Source organism: Salvia hispanica, chromosome 1, assembly GCF_023119035.1.
Source record: "Salvia hispanica cultivar TCC Black 2014 chromosome 1, UniMelb_Shisp_WGS_1.0, whole genome shotgun sequence".
NCBI classification, from domain to species: Eukaryota; Viridiplantae; Streptophyta; class Magnoliopsida; order Lamiales; family Lamiaceae; genus Salvia; species Salvia hispanica.
Genome location: NC_062965.1, coordinates 40,796,236 through 40,807,081, shown reverse-complemented (window position 1 = coordinate 40,807,081; position 10,846 = coordinate 40,796,236). Strand labels below are relative to the sequence as shown.

Below are 10,846 nucleotides of genomic sequence, written 5' to 3'. Positions count from 1 at the left end.
GCTTAAGATATAAATGTCCATTAATTAATTAAATAACATCTTATTAATTCCAAGAGTGGACTTAGCAAGAAACATTTATTTATTATTCATAGAGCGATAAAACTCCAACTGGCCAGTTTTCGAATAATAAAACCTTGTTCGAGCTCCTCTTGAGGACATTATCAAACGAGACCCACCTCGCGCACGATTCAATATAATAGCAATCCTAGCACCGCTAGATATTAATCACCGCTACCCAATATATCAGGATTATTGGGTTGCGAAAAACCCGTACCATTTGATAAGTCAAAGTAGTGCATAATCAATACCGTATGCTCAATGCTAACATATGTAGATTTAGAAATATAGTATTTTATCAAGACCTAGTCTTTCAGTAGATAGTATAAAGACACGTCTTGCTGTTAGATCCGTTCAGTGCTATACCACACCAATGTCATCTTATTTCAGTAAGGCTTAGAAATATGCGGACTGGCATTGCAACCTTTCATGATAGGTAGTCTAATCCTATCTAGGTTGTGAAATTCTTCTTTTTCTTTTGCAAAGCATTGCATAGATCTGACCGTGTTACCTTAAAGTGGACGACGCCCACAACCGGTCTACTAATCAAAAGACTTAGACTTTGTTTGCTTCTTATACATTTAAATGTTTATAAAACATCTTACAAATGCACAAAGCAAACACAATGCAATAATATACTGATTCTATTCGTGCGAAACTGCTCGAATAATACTAAATCGGGTTAAAAGTGGATTGTAGAGTTTTTCGTATACAAGCAAGATTCTATTCGCGCAAAACTTGCTCGAAACATGCTTTTTCAGTATACCAAACCTAACACATGTAACCATCTTGTTACCTGCATTAAGTCAGGATCAAAACATATATGATCAGTAGCTTCAGTATCAATAACCCATGTGAGAGTAGATATCGAAGCCAAACATGACTCGACTATTAGAGCATGGTGCATACCTGTAGCCTTGCCCTTTTTAGGACAGTCTGGTTTCAATGACCTTTCTCTCCACACTTGAAGCACTTTCCAGTAGGCTTCTTGTCGGCCTTCCTCTTCTTCATTCCCTTAGCACTCTTAGCTGCAACTGGGTTCGGCCCCTTCTTCTTTCCTGCGCGAGGCCTAGGGCCAAAGGAATGAGGTGCCAAACTCAGCATAGCTACCTTAGCCTGAACCATGAGATCCTCCGCCGACTGAAGCTCAGTCAGCAGTTCTGCCAAAGTGTAATCCCGCTTGTTCATCTCACAGATGTGCCTTCCTTCATTGTCTTCATCATGAAACTCCAAAAAGATTTTCAAGATTTTGAATTATCTCGGCGGCAGTTGCCATGGCAGAATGCTGATGCTTGAGTACTGAAGACATAGAAGCCAACATGTAGCACTTAGTCATCTCATTCGTCTTGTGCCACCGCTTATGCGCATTCTGAACTCCCACCGCGACATTAGCCGCGGGTACCGGAGGCCGTGGAGTAGTGAGCACAAACTTGTACTCTTCTTCTGTGAGAACGATATCCAAATTTTGTTTCCATTCTATGTAATTTTGGCCTTCGAGTTTATTTTTTTGAGTATTGCAGAAAGAGGATTAAAAGACATCTTGACGATTTTATTGCACGAATATCTCGTCGATCGAGGTTGGCACGAATCGACCACGATAAAGATTCACCGGTGTCTACTTGCCGAAAAACGGTGATTTCGCCACCCAGTCACCGTCGGTAGCCCGCGCGACGGCGCTGCTGCTTCCTTTCTCCCACTCTGGTGTAAAAACGCCGCGATCTCCCTTCGGCGAATTCGCTCAGCCGCGTACGGTGGTGGTGCCCCTGGTTCAGCGTCGCACGACCTGGGGATCGACTAGGGTTAGGGTTAGGGTTTCTCGATGGACAAACCGCTGTTGCTCTCGGACGAGCAGTGGCCTTCGTTTCCTTCCACCGGCGTTGACTGTCGTGTATGGTGAAGAAGATCGACGCCGCAGTCTTAGCCGGCGGCGTGGATGAGCCCTTTCTCGTTTTCACGTTGCCGCAAGATCGCTTCGACCCTCCCACTGAACAGGTGCAATTTTCGAGGCTGCTCCGGGACCGGCGATCTTCGCTGGCGGCGTGCACGAACCCACGCTCATCTGCGCGTCGCCGGTTGATTGCCTCCCTTGCTCCCACTCGCTCGACAATCCTTTTCAATCGCATGTAGTGCGATTCTTCTCGGCGCAAGCGCCGACGAATCGCTCATCTCGTACAACCGAATATTCAAGTTCTTTTAATTCGATAGTTCTTGAGTTCATCATGCATATAAATAACAACTAAATACAAGAACATGCTTTGAAATCAAATAACACATGCATACATGAATTTCGCGAAATTTAAATCCAAATAATCAGAGCCAAAGATTGGCTCTGATACCAATTGAAGGAAACTGGGTGCGGAAGCGGTCGAAATTAAATCAAACAAATAAATCACATAATAATCAGATCTATTTAGCAGATTATTTAGACAAATTCTATTCGCGTAATTTTCACATGTATCATGCTCATAACTTGAATTAATCATGCTTTTAAGTATAATTGAAACCTAAAACATGCTTTTCTACGGAGCAGAAACAATACCTTGTTGATTCTCCAAAGAATTGATGATGGCTAGCGACTTCTCCACGTGACGCTTTGAATACTAGACCACAGATCTTCTCTCTGGTTCCCGAACTGTACTCCAATATCAGTGTGGGCTGATCTCACCGGAATACTAGGACTTAAATAAAAGAGACAGAACAAATCCTACTCCTAAGAGGCGAAAATTTCGAGCTCCTCAAGGACAGAGGGGGACGAAAATTCGAGTAATAATAATTATTTCTGTGTCCTTTATTCTCCTATTTATATTAAGTTCCTATTGGGCCCAGACAAGGATCAATGGAAGGTTTTGGATATGGGCTCATCCAATTTACTTTTTACTAATTAAATTGAACTCACAATTTAATACAAGCTTTAATTGGAATATTACGAGCAGCCACTACAGAAGTAATATTGAACTCTCCCCATCCAAATCCGAAATTATAAGTAATCCGGGTTTCCGTTTTAACTTTCATTTCCCGCGCTTAAGATAAAAATATCCATTAATTAATTAATGTCTGCTATGGAATGAATTAATTAACTTTTTATTAATTCCAAGAGTGGACTTAGCATGAAACGCTTATTTATTATTCTTAGAGTAATCAAACTCCAACTAGCTAGGTTTCGAATAATAAAATCTTGTTTCGCGCTCCTCTTTAGGACATTATCAAACAAGACTCACCTCGCGCACGATTCAATATAATAGCAATCCTAGCACCGCTAGATATTAATCACCACTACCCAATATATCAGGATTATTGGGTTGCGAAAAACCCGCACCATTTGATAAGTCAAAGTAATGCATAGTCAATACCGTATGCTCAATGTTAACCTACATTGATTAAGAAACAAATATTTATCAAGACCACGTCTTTCAGTAGATAGCACAAAGACTCGCCTTGCTGTTATATCCGTTCAGTGCTTTACCACACCAATGTCATCTTATTTCAATAAGGCTTAGAAATATGCGGACTGACATTGCAACCTTTCACGATGGATAGTATTCCATCTAGGTCGTGAAATTCTTCTTTTTCTTTGTTTAGGACTGACCGTGTTACCTTAAAGTGGACGTCGCCCACAACCGGTCTACTAAAACAAAGACTTAGACTTTGTTAAGTTAACTTATACATTTAAACATGCAATTAACATCCATTAAATGTAAAACATAACAACATTATGACAAAAATAATCTGTTTTATTCATTGGAAAATAAAATAAGAGTTTTACAATATTCAATCATTCGAAACATGATTTCTAGTATACAAACTCTAACACAATACTAGTACTCTAATTTTTTTTTTGATATTTACACAAATTTTTATATAATGTTTGTTATGAGTTGGAGAATTTAATTGCTCATATTGTGGCATTAATGGTTTTCGCAGCGGAAAATTTTCAATTTTGATAAAACATAAAACAAAATCTATTTAGTGTGATTAAAAGATTTAAATCTAAAAATATTTTTATCAGATTGTAAATTAGAAATGTGTTTATAAGCATATAATCGCAGATCATACTGAATATATATGCAATTTAATACAACGTATCATAAGAATTCAAGAGTTGAATTCGATCACCTTCTTCAATCGACCTCAACCACGGATCTTCTGATCTGTTCACTTTAACTCGGAATCGACCTTTGTGTGGGCAAAGCTTGTCAAATCCTCAAAAGCTGGAGAAGAGGGAAGAGAACCCTAAAATTCGATATTTTCACTTTCTCTGTGATTGCAAAGAACAAAAATAATATGTAGAGAAAATTAATTCTGTCTTCTCATCTTATCCCTTTGATATAGAGTTAATAATTTGGACCAAACCAGGGATATGTGGAGGATTGGGTTGGGCCACAATTCAAGCTTTCACTAATTAAATTAAAACTAATTTATTTCAAGCCCAAACTTAATTATTATTATCATCCACTATATATATAATACTGACTGCCCGTCCAAACCGAAATTATGAGTATTTTGGGACTTTCTCTTTAATTAAATCATTTCCCGTGTTTAAGATCTAAATATCTATTAATTAATATCAAGTCTACTATCTGACTTTCATTAATTAATTTCTTTTTCCAAGAGTGATCTAGTTCAGAAACATTATTATTATTCATGGAATAAATTCCAACTGACAAATTTTCTGAATAATAAAACTTTTTTCTAAACACCTCTTGAGGATATTATCAAAATGGCCTCTCCCAGCACCCAATTCATTGCAATAACAATACTAGCATCACTTAGACATTAATGATCATTATCCAATCTATCAGGATTCTTGGATAACAAAATACCCTCACCATTTAATAGTTCAAAGTAGTTTTCAATTAATATCGTATGCTCAAATGTTATGTCAATAATGATTAAGAAACGACAATCACCGAGACCTCGTCTTTCAGTAAATAGCCAAGAATGACTTATCTCACTGTTTGATCCTTTCAGTGCTATACCACACTAACGTCGTTCATTTCTTTAGGTAAGGAAACTTTCGGACTGACGTCGCAACCTTTCACGATAGATAATCAAAGCCTATTTAGGTCGTGAAAATTCTTTCTCTTCTGCAAGAGCTGACTTAGTTATCTACTATGAACGTCGTTCATAACTAGTCTACTATGCAGAACACTTAGACTTGTTTGCCCGTCCCACAAAGATGTCACACTTGAGGGATGACATGAGATTTTAAGAGGTTTTGTTTTGTATGTTAGATGGAGAGAGAAAATATAATTTTTATATTATTGTTAGAGAACTTTTTTCAAAAATGGAAATGTGATATCTTTTGTGGGACAAACTAAAAAAGAAAGTTTGACATCTTTTGTGGAACGGATGGAGTATATTAAAACATCTCACAAATGCAAAAGCAAAACATATTATGACAAAATATTTCTCATTCAATATTAAAAATAAATAAAAAAATTATTACATATACAACCAAATGCTTTTAGTATACTAAATTCTAACATGAATTACATCATTTAACTGACTAACATGTTGGTATATGTAATCAAATTTGACAAATCAACAATCGATTGTAAACTTGATTGAGTGGCAATGTGGAAAGAGTTCATTTATTTTTTAGAGTTCGTTAGCATTTCAAACTGAGAGCGATTGTATTTTTAAAAGGAGATGACAAAAAATAAAAGAAAAGACTACGTAGAATCACCCATTCACAACTAATTGGTCCATCTTAATATAGTTTTCCATCGGTCGGCCGAATATGAGAATGGGCTGCTTAGATAAATGATACGCTCGGATTTTGCACTGTTTTAAGGTCATTATTTGGTCCGTTTTTTATGTCAAAGTCACTCTACACGTCCATTATTTGCATAATTTGTCTATTTTGGTATTTTGACGTGTTTTGTGAGAAATGTGCATAATTGAGCCGAAAAAGGGAGCCAAAACGCCAAGTTTGGAAATCTGGAGTCAGGACGGCGACCGGCGACCGCCGCGGATGTGTGCGGCGACCGCCGGCGCCCGGCGGGCAGATCAACGCAACGGTCCGCCGCCGAGGGAACAGACTCTCTGGACTCCAACGCGGCGACCGCCGGCCAAGGTGCGGCAGCCCGCCGGAGAAAGGCGGCGAATCCGAGAAGCCCTAGATTTGCGCCCAATTTTACCATATTTTGGAGATTTTTTTCCTTCTACAACAAGTCATGGCTTTCCCCTATAAATAAGATCTCAAGCTTCATCAAAAGGAGAGAACTTCCAATTGCAAAATATTTCATAGAGATCAAGACCTAGAGTACTTCATTGGTGCAAGGAGTTGGAGAAAGATTTCAAGAACATCAAGAATGACAAGGATTCAACCTACGGGTTTTATTTGCTTTAGTTTTATGTTCAAATTGTCTTCCCTTCAATCTATGTTTTTAGCTTATCAATTATGTGTAACTAAACTCATAGGATTCTAGGGATGTGTTAGTAACGACTTTGGTTATACAAGTTCCGTTTTCTATTTAATATCCGTTTTGTTTTTACTTTGTTTCTTTCCTAAGTTAATCTTGATGCTTCATGATTGAGTGACACAATCATGCATGATTTAATATAACTTGCTTCATAACTGTGACAGAGTTAGAATCGTTTGATTCAGAATACTTATAGAAGTGCAACATAGAAAGACTAGCGAGTCTTAATGGTTTACACCATAAGAAGACAAGTAAAGTGTTACGATCAGTAGTGGGAGTCTAATCTCCGTTAACGAATCCAAGCATTCTTCTAAAGAATGGGATGGTTATGTAAGAAGGAATCGAAGTCTTTCTAAGACAAGTTTGATTAAGTGATGAGTTGTACTCATTAAAATCTTATCATTGATGGGATAAGCGTTAGATACAATGAGATACACCTTAGAGAAACTACCAACATCGGTACTGTAACACCCGCTTTTATTATTGCCTCTTTACGTTAAGATTTTTATTTTGTGAACGAGCGAGTGGTAGATCTTGAGTAAAATACCGTCTTTGATTTGATTGGTTACGATTGGAAATAGTGAATGCTTGAATTGTTGTTGGTTAATCGTGTGGTGAAAATAGTCGACGAGATTGACGTGTGATTCGTTGATGGGAAATATTGGGTGGTTGTTTAAAGTACTTGGAATAACACCAAGGTACTAAAAATAAAACACGACAGTTTAATCAACGTTCTAAATCAAATATTTGGGCCTATCACTTTTATCAATTTTTCTTCTCTTCTAGTTCATTTATCTTTATTCAATTGGGCTACTTTTAATATAGCCATTTATTCCTAATTCCTATTTAATTACCGTAGTCAAATCCTCAATCAACATAAATCCATTTTCCTAAACCCCTTTCTACACGTTTTTATCAATATCCCCACTCCCTAAAATCTCTCCAACAAACAAAATCAAATCTCTACATTATATATCTCTCCCCACAACTGCATCTTTTATCAACGCCATTTCACAATCTTAGTGCAGTTTTTGTGTCTCTTCCGTCAAGGTAATCTCACTTTCCATTGAATACTAGAATCTCCACACTTATTGATTCCATAATACAAACTCGCAATTTCACAGTGTGAAGAAGAACAGAGAAAGTTGTGATCTTTAATACCTTCTGCCTGTACAAATTCTATTCCTCCCATGACATACTTCCATGACATACTTCCATACATACACGTTACACGTTAGTTCACGGGAATCTGGAACATTTTTTTAAATTTCTGCAACCCACTGAATGACACTTTGCTCCCAAGGTTTCGACCTTTAATACTTTAGAAGCTGCCTTTTGTTTTCTCTCTTCAACCTTAAATTCTTGGAATTACTTATGTCTGCCCACTAATAATTGAAATCGGACAATTAGAATCTAGTAAAAAGTTAAGAATGGGAAAAGGGGAGAGAAAGCTTACCTGACGTGAACGGGCTGGGCAGTGGCGTCGACGGACAACGGCTGCTCGACGGCGGACTCCCGATGGGAGTGAGACAGCGGCAGCGATGACAGCGACTGCTGGTACAGCAGCGAGCGAGGGAGAGAGCTGTAACTGGAGTAGGATTTTTGTGCTTCTGTGAAGTGAGATTTAGAGAGGGAGCTACGGTGGGAGCCGAGTTCGTGTTTCGGAGTGTGATAGGAAAGAGAGGAAGAAGAGATGGGAATTGGGATTGTTCTGTTTTATGAATTGTAGAAGATGACAGAGAGAGAAAGCGTGAGTTTTTGAGAGACAGATAGTGTGACGATTTGATAAGTATAGAGGGGAAGAGTATGCTGTTTAGAATTGATGAAGGAGACGTGTTTGATGGCTGGGAGTTTTAATAAATTAAAATTTATTCTTTGTGAGATTAATGAGAGAGAGACGTGGGTGACTTGGGAGCAAATGTACTGATCCTTTTCTTTTTCTTTAGTTTTTTTAAGCATTGGGCCAATTGAATTCTTTTAGTTGGACGGCCTTAACTTTTTTTTGGGCTGGGTCAATAATTATTTAGTTGTGATGAAATAATTATTGCTGAGAAGATTTTTGGGTGATTATTTTAAATCCAAAAAATTAGGGGGACTGTATAATTATGTTTTTTTTTTCTCTATGAAGGAATGAAGAATAATTTTGAGCACACGCACATAGGATGCATGCATTGTTAAATTAATTTATTTTGCAAAATCTAATTTTGCATATCATGTTATTACGAAAAGGGTGAGCTTGTGCATTTTGTTTGCGGTGAGAGCAGAAAGTGGTTGAGAAGTTAAGCATTTGAGGTGGGCTTTCGTTTTAAATAAGGACTATGTCCTAAATATTTTTACTATGTGAAAGGAGGTGAAAGATGTTTGTCTTGCCATGTTTTGTGTTTGAATGAACCTATCTGAAGTGGCTATGCCATGTATGTTAACGAATTCGGGTCCCAGTAGGGGTGCAAACCCTGCTCGGACTGGTGTACACTCAGTAGATCGTGCGCTATCTCATTGGAGTTGGCCGGTCTAGTGACTTGGTTCGTGGCCACGTTCCTTGTCATGTAGTTCAGATGTGGTGATGGTGGATGTGGATGGAAAAATGGTTGCAATCGAATTTCTGTGAAATGCTTTTAGTGACTTGGGTTCTTTTAAATTAAAACCCCCAAGATCACTCGTTATGGCTTGACAAACTGATTTGGCATGTGTCCACTGAGTGCATCAAGTACTCAGCCCTGCATATTTGTTTTTCTTAATGTGCAGATTGAGCGACGACGGGCGTGGAGGATGTTGAGCAGAATTCATGGATTATTTATGTTTGGCTTAGTATTGTTGGATATGTCGTGTCTTCATACTCGGCATTTTCCGTGTCTTGAACGCTTCCGCTAAGTGTCTTTTCTTTAGAATTGTTTTAGTATTGAGAATCTAACTCTTTTTCAAAATTGTTTGTTTTCAAGTCTTTATTTCTTTAGAGTTGGTACTTGTTTGAAATGATACTATGTTGTTTTCTAAGTTATTTCAATTAGTTAAATATTTTGGTTAAAGATGTGTGTTTCCTTCTTTCTTCCCCGCTTCTTTAATCCTCCCCTAGTCGCGATCAACCGTGTTTTCTACCCTTAGAAAATACGGGCATGACAAGTACCTTCTACAAAACACGAGTTGTGGACTAGAGCGACTCTAGTCTAGCACATCTCAAGGTGTAATGTTGTTCCAACACACGTTGGAAAGGTATCCAAGTAATTGGAGTTGAGTACTGAGGTATGTTTTAAGGTTGTCCCAAATGATGTAAAGATATAAGTTCTGTAATCTTCAAAGATAGAATTCTTGTATGAAGATCAAGGGAGGAACTACAAGCCTAACAGCGTGATGACTCTCAAGATAAAGAGAGAGATATCGGATTTTCCATATTACCAAGGAATCATACCACTAGAAAGTTTTGCACTAATAAAATCAACTTCAATACCTATGATCGTGAGAACCAGGTCGTAGTGGGAGCGTTCTTAGGAACATAACAAGTTCATGGGTCTAAGAGTGTCGTAAGACTCAGTCTTAGATTAACTTGAACATAATCCCTTTAACTACAATGTAGTATTGGTTCATTTGGATATTCATCCTTAAAAAGGTGATAGATTCCAAACTACAATCTAAGATAGACAACATGTTTTACAAGACTTGCAAAACTACCTATAGGCTGATGTGTTAGAGTTTGTATACTAGAAATCACGTTTCGAGTGATTGAATACTGTAAAACTCTTATTTTATTTTCCAATGAATAAAACAGATTATTTTTGTCATAATGTTGTTATGTTTTACATTTAATGGATGTTAATGCATGTTTAAATGTATAAGTTAACTTAACAAAGTCTAAGTCTTTGTTTTAGTAGACCGGTTGTGGGCGTCGTCCACTTTAAGGTAATACGGTCAGTTCTAAACAAAGAAAAATATGAATTTCACAACCTAGATGGAATTAGACTACCCATCGAGAAAGGTTGCAATGTCAGTCCGTATATTTCTAAGCCTTACTGAAATAAGATGACATTGGTGTGGTATAGCACTGAACGGATCTAACAGCAAGACTTGCCTTGGGCTATCTACTGAAAGGCGAGGTCTTGATAAATATTTATTTCTTAATCAATGTAGGTTAGCATTGAGCATACGGTATTGATTATGCATTGCTTTGACTTATCAAATGGTGCAGGTAACACGGTCAGATCTATGCAATGCTTTTCAAAAGAAAAAGAAGAATTTCACAACCTAGATAGGCTTAGACTACCTATCGTGAAAGGTTGCAATGTCAGTCCGCATATTTCTAAGCCTTACTGAAATAAGATGACATTGGTGTGGTATACTGAACGGATCTAACAACAAGACGTGTCTTTATG

General features: G+C 37.6%; 1 long non-coding RNA gene across 1 annotated transcript; it reads right to left on the bottom strand.

The window, feature by feature from the left end:
• Positions 1 to 7,349: 7,349 nt before the first annotated feature.
• On the bottom strand, positions 7,350 to 8,359 carry LOC125186759. Its single transcript, XR_007170504.1, has 2 exons — positions 7,939 to 8,359; positions 7,350 to 7,867 (listed from the first exon to the last, which is right to left on the bottom strand). It is a non-coding gene; the product is annotated as an uncharacterized LOC125186759 (long non-coding RNA).
• Positions 8,360 to 10,846: the final 2,487 nt, after the last annotated feature.